The sequence below is a fragment of the Populus euphratica genome, unplaced genomic scaffold (genome assembly GCF_000495115.2).
Source record: "Populus euphratica unplaced genomic scaffold, PopEup_1.0 scaffold3055.1, whole genome shotgun sequence".
In the NCBI taxonomy this organism is placed as follows: domain Eukaryota; kingdom Viridiplantae; phylum Streptophyta; class Magnoliopsida; order Malpighiales; family Salicaceae; genus Populus; species Populus euphratica.
The window spans coordinates 1-6974 of record NW_011502903.1 but is presented as its reverse complement, the minus strand read 5'-3'; the positions used below and the strand labels follow the sequence as shown (position 1 = coordinate 6974).

The following is a 6974-nucleotide window of genomic DNA, read 5'->3' as shown; positions in this document are numbered from 1 at the left end:
AAATGTTAGTGTAAGGACGGGTGTATGTTTATCATGTGTTCTTGCCGTCTCTGTTTATTTTAAGCTCACCAATGTAAATTTGACATCTCTTTATTTTAAGCTCTATTGATGTTTTTTTATATGTTAATATAAAAAAAATAAAAAAATAAAAAAATTGTTTTAATATATTTATAATTAAAAAAATACTATAAAAAATATCATGATACTAAACACCTAATAAGTAAAAGATTTTTTACAAAAGGTTTTACTATTTTTGATAATTTCTTGACTCTTTTAATTATTTTATTAAGAGAATAAAATAAGAAGTATAAGAAAATAAAATAAATAACATTTATACAAATTTGATTGGTTAAATTAATTGAAAAAAGTAATGTAAAGTTAAATTAATTGAAAAAAGTAATGTAAATTATTAAATTAAATAAAGAAAGAAAAATATTCGATATCTGATGATTGATTAAAATAGATATGATGTTTGGTTTAAATTTTATTTTAATTTTTTAAAAAAAATACCGCGTAATTTGTTACAATAGCCTTGAAAATAACTCACCAGTATCCCTAGGTCAAATCACATTAATAGAATATGTTAGGGGCATTGTGAGGTGTTCGGTATGGAGATTTTTAAATGAATTCCAATAAGTAGGTTGTAATAAATGATACAGTAGTAATAGTTTTTTAAATTGTTTTTATTTCAATATATATTAAAATAATATTTTTTATATTTTTTAATATTTACATATTAAAATAACTTAAAAATATAAAAAAAAATATTCAGTTTTTTTATCAAACAGTATTTTCAGCAGTGCTTCCAAACTCTATCTGAGTTTTATTTGTTGTTTGGTATTTCAAACTCTTATCATAAATAGTTTTTAAAATTGTTTTTATTTTTTTAAATTATTTTTATTATTAACATATTAAAAATATATAGAAATTATTTTAAACAAGAACAATTTAAAATTTAAAACTTTTGAAAGTACAGTGTAATCACGTTTGCAAATACACCAGTAAATTAATATATTTAAATAAATTTAATAAATTTTTGTAGGTGCTAATCCTCAAAGTTAAGAAAGAAGCACGTATGTTAGTTACGAGCTGTGAACGAAAAAATACACATAGATATTTACAATCAGTTGCAAAAATATTGATTATTATCAATTTTATTTTTCACCATTTGCATCTATAAATTATACCCTAAACATTATCTAAGGTATTTTGTTTTACCATTCCATCCACTTTTCATCCATGTTGGTTAACAAAATCTATTGAATATCAACCCACGAGCTCTCGAACTAGAGATTAACTAAGTTTATTGTTTAAAAATAAAAAAAAAAATATCATAAAAAGAAAAATTTAAACTAAGAATTTTGAATTCTATAAACTCCGAGTTAAAAAAAAATGGATTTCTTGGATTTTTTTTTTTAAATTCTCTTGGTTTATTCCACTCTAAATCTTAGATATTTTAGTTTATATTTCTCATAAATATTTTAGTTTTTTTTTTTTACTCAATCTTTATAGTCCTTAAATTGTAGGCTAATTTAGTTTGTTAAACTTATTACATATTATATTCTCATTATATATCAAATCATTGATCTGTTTACTATGCCGGTATCTAAAGCTACCCTCTTTTGTTTTAAACACAAATTTTGCCTTCAACCCTAGCAATGTTTGAGGTAAGGTATAAACAACAACAAAACATCTCTACAGTAGTAGTAGCAAAAGACAGTAGCACCACCAACATAGGATCTTCACCCTCGCCAGTAATTACAGTAGCAGCAAGAGATAGTAGCAACAGCAATACAGAATCTCCACCCTCGTTATTAAAGTTGTTTAATACTTTTCAATTTACAAGTATTGATAAGAAAGGGGATTCTAATCAAAAGATTAGATGTTAGGTTTCATTCTTGGCTTGTAAAAGGATTTCGTGTAATCATGAGCCTAAAAAATGATTGAGAAAGGTTTAAATATTTGACATGTAAAAAAGATTGTGTAAAATATTAGTTTTATCAATAAAATAGATCAAGTTAGTGTTAGTAAAACTCTTGAATGATGGTTTAAATAGAGGAGTATCTTTATAAAAATCTCAGTACACAATCTCTTAACTATCTCTTATATTTATTTATTTTATGATTGTCTTGAAGTGTTGATTGTATTGGTGCTTATTTAAATTTGTCTCTACTAATATTTAAGTTGTTTGTTTAGATTGATCATTAAGTTATGTAATAATTTTTCTTTTAAGTTAAAAGGTTTTTAATTGGCAACCTGATTCTTGTCTCGTCGTGGGAGGTTGTGAGGTTAATCCAATAGAAACATGTGGCTAATCCATTGAGGAGGGGGACGTGCGCATCTGAATCTCGTTATGTGTGGTTGTAAGGTTGGTTCAAGTTATGCCCATTACAAGGGAATAAATGGCTAGTCCAGAGATGTTTTTGATAGTTTATGCAGAAGTACCTGATATAATAAATAGGTATTATAGTGAACCCCAAGTCCTATCCCTTATCGTCAATAAAAGAAATTAACTTTGAACATGGGAATCAAAAATACTTGAAGGGTTGGGAGGACTGACATATTAAGAGGCCATTTCAAATTATAATATCAATTATTTTTTAGATTATATTTTACTTGGAAATATATTAAAATAATAATTTTATTTGTTTTTTAAAATTTATTTTTAATAACAGTATATCAAAATGATTTAAAAATATAAAAAATTATTTAAAAAAACTTAATTTTTTTTAAAATACTTTTCTACCGTAAAAACAAAATTTGTGTATAAGAGCCCACGGACCCGAATAGATAAACCCAACAAATAATTTCTGATAGCAATTCAGGAAAATTAATGGGTTTCTGTACAGCATGGTTCTTCGTTCTTGTTTGTAACTATTTGTCAGAGTCTCTGTGGAGAATTTGTTGAACGAGTTTCCTTCGTTATTTTAGCATGGTTCTTAGTTTAATTGATCCATAATTTCGCTAAGGTAGGTCCGATCCATCTAGCAAATAGAGAGGGCCGAAATATTGGCTGCTTAAATTGGGTCAAGCCTCTTCAGCTTTTAGGCTTATCAACTCAAGCCTGATTGCCTATTTTATTGGCCATTTCAACTACTTCGCCCATTCTATTTTTATTGCTTTTCTTTTTTGTAATTTTTAGTTTTTTTTTTTGGTCATTTTAAAAGTCGAGGTTTTATGGATATTCATCTTATCATTATATTATTTAATATATTTTAAATTTATAATCTAAGAATGCATAAAGGTTTAGACGGTTTAGAGGTAGAAAATAAATAACATATGAAAAGCAACACTAATTACATTTTCTGTAGTTATTTAACCTGTATTTCATCACACTTTAGATAATTCTTTTTAGAAATTAAAAAATAAACATGCGAGTTTTTTTTAAAAACAATTATAAATCAAAAAACTTATATATGTATTTAATTAAATACAATAAAAACCATCAGTTTACAAAAAAAAAATATTAACACGTCTATTCAACTCATGCCATTGTAGGTTCAACAAGTTTTTTTTTAAAGTAAAATAATTATTGTGTAGATATTATTAACATATTTTTTAATATCAAGTAATAGATATTATTAATATATTTTTTAATATCAAGTAATAGATATAATTGTGAATTAAAATTATGATATTTACATATAATAAAATATAGTAAAAAATATATGCATTAACAAAAATATATGATATCTTAAACTAATTTTTAATGTAGTATAATATTGAAGCAATGCTATAATTGCTATAATGAAATACCATTTTCTAATTTTTGTATAATAATTTTTTAAAATTATATATTTAATCTTTTTCGGCCAATCTTTGACAATGTCCTTGACTTTTTGGTATATTTTTTTTATTGATATATTTTTTTTCAATTTTTTTAATTTTATTTTTTTTTTCTGTTTATATGGACCCCAAAATAGGTAATAACATATATAATAATTTTAAAAAAAAAATTAAAGAAAAAAATAAAAACAAATTATAAAAGAACAAAAAGAATAGTATATAGAGAGGCCAAGTGTAAAGTAATAAATATGTAAAGTGTAAAAATAAAAAGTAATATTTTTTTTCAAAAGAAAGTGTAAAGAAAAAAAAGGAAAAACTAAAAAAATATTAAAAAAATAAAAAAATAATGATAAATAGGAGAGATGTAAGATGAAAAAAAAAATCAAGTATGAAGAGAAAAAAAAATTACAAGAACAACATGTTTTCTCAAAAAACAACAAAATACAAAAATTACAATTTCATCAATGTTATAATAAAAATCTATAATCTTGTTATTTCTAGAGAAAAACACCATTTTTTTTATTTTATTTTGTTTTGTTTTGTTTTGTTTTATTTTAATATATGTATAATTTTCAAAAGGACTAGGATGGAGGGAATCTATGATTGACTTCAAATGGCATTTTTATAATTTTATCATCCAGTCTATGTTCTATGACCCCAAGGAAGGCTTCAAATGGCATTTTTATAATTATATCATCTAGTCTATGTTATATGACTCCAAGGGAAAAAAGAAAAAATAAACATAGACTAGTTCATAGAATTATAAAAATGCCATTTGAAGCCTCGTCTAGTCTATGTTTATGACTCCAAAAAACCACAGAAACATGGACTAGATGATGAAGTTCATACAAAGACATTTGAAGCCTTCCTTGGAATCATAGATTGCCCCATTGACATAGAGCTCAAACCTTCTGAAAAGTACAAAGGGTCATCTGCAGTGAGACACCGAAAAGTAAAACAAAAAAGTTCTGTTCTTGTTGTATAGTTGATAGTACAATAATAATCATAAAATTGCCATCGGCACAGTATTTAAACCAGCCAAAATTCTTGCGTAATTTCCAAATCACCATTTCAAAATAGCCAAAATCCCAGATGTTATTTCTAGACCGCAATTTCTCCTGTGAAATGGCGTTTCCCTTTTAGTTTTTGTATAATTTTCAAAAGGACTTGGATGGAGGGAATCTATTATTGGAATAAATTTTCTTTTTAGAGTTAAAAAAAATATAATATCACGTTCTAAAAATATTTTTAAAAAATTAAAATTTTTTATTTTTTTACTTTAAATTATTATTTTTATTTTCAAATTATTTTGATTTGTTAATATTAAAAATATTTTTTTAAAAATAAAAAAATAATTTTGATATATTGTCAAAAAAAAACAAAAAAACCTTAAAAAACCACAGCGAGGACAGTTTGGCCGGCAGATGTAAAACCATTGTAATATCGTCAAAGATGAAAATAAATTGATGTGTTAAAACGGTCGGTAGTGTTTAATAGATGTTGAAGGCTTTGACCTCGCGTTTTTTCTTCGAAAGCCGCATGTCAAGGAAGGGATACGCCTTTTCTTCTTCTCGTGTGACAAGTGGTCTCTCCACGTCTAACAAATCCGCGGTTTGGTTGGATGTGTTGCGTCATCATCCCATCCACCATCTACCGTTGATGACGCATCCCTTGAGGGCTCCAACAGTTCAAAATGTTTTTGCCACATTTGGAAAATACGAAAAGTATTCTCAAATATATTATCTTCTCCTTCCTTGTATTTGTCTGGATTTTTTTAAATTTATTTGATAACACTTTTAATTTTGTAAATCTTATTATTACATACAAAATAGTTCGAGTTGTTTTACCATTTGATTAAGATTAATTTATAATTGTTTGGGAAAAACATTAAGATTTAAGATTTAGAATAAACATTTTTATATCTCATTATTTTTTTTATTAATATGAATATCTTGACTAACTCGTACATACATCAACTAATCTGATAGATCTTGATGTTAATGACCATGTAAATCTTCAATAATTTTAAAGTTTGTGAAGCTCGAATGAAAAGGGTATTAACATATGAGTATTTTAAGATTTCAATGATATTTTTAATTTTTTTTGCATGGATTGAATCTTCTTCTTTATTTAAAACTTGTTTAAGAATTTGCTCCATATAAATCACGAATTCGAGTGCTGTAAATTTTAGAATTAATGGAGGTTTATTTGATCGTTAACCTTAGGGGATTAAAAAATTAGTCGAGATATATATAAACTAGTTAATACATCATGATTTATTTTTTTTAAAAAGGAAAGCAATTGAATGACAAGTAAATATTAATTATAATTACACCTATTTTTATGAACACAGTGCTGTTATCCAACAGATTAATAATTTTGAATGATTAAGGAGCACGTGGGAAAACTAATAGGTGAAAAAACAAATACAGATGGATAAAGAAAATAGTAAAAGCACATGAAATTGTTGTTTTTGGTGCTAAAGCATAAGAGATTTTCAATCATGCTGGGCAAATCAGTTCAAAATAAAATAAAATCCAGAGAACAATATCTTGAAGTATTTTGTCCAAACATTAAATACGGACCAAAAGTGTATGCCTTCCCAATTTTGCTTTTTCAAAAAATGACTTTACATTTCCTTATGAACAAGGTTACATGCACCCGTGGGTGAGTCTGTCAAGAAGGACTAGGCAAACAGCCAGAAGCGGCCAGTCCTTGCCTTTCAAAATTCAAACTCAAGGCTTGTGCCTTACTTGTATACAATCTCTTCACATTTGATCCCTGTTCATTAAGCAACTTAACTAAACTCCTCTTTGCATTTGCTCTGAACGGACAGTTCGACGCCATGAACCCATCGACCAAGTGCAGGTATGCCTCCAGGTCATGGCAGCATGCCACGTCAGCATTGGGCTTTAGATACGGTGACATCTTTGTGTCCACACGTAGCTCTGTGCCAACGTGTGCATAGGCCAGTGGCATGTTGTCGTTCAGCTCTTCTACCATGGGTATCCCTGGGACCCTGGTGATAAGATCTTGGTTATTCACAATTCTTAAGACCTTAACTTTCTTGGCATTAATTTGGTTTGCAAAACCTTTGTTGCCCACACGGGGTCCGCCGAAGGAGAAGACTGCGATTGGTGGCACCTGTGGCGCACATGTACTTAACTCATCACCTACTAATAGAGCCA

The 6974-nt window shown here is 27.0% G+C and overlaps 1 pseudogene; it reads right to left on the bottom strand.

The window, feature by feature from the left end:
* The window catches only part of LOC105119547 (pentatricopeptide repeat-containing protein At4g16835, mitochondrial-like), a 12904-nt pseudogene extending 5974 nt beyond the window's left edge, over nucleotides 1-6930 (bottom strand).
* Nucleotides 6931-6974: the final 44 nt, after the last annotated feature.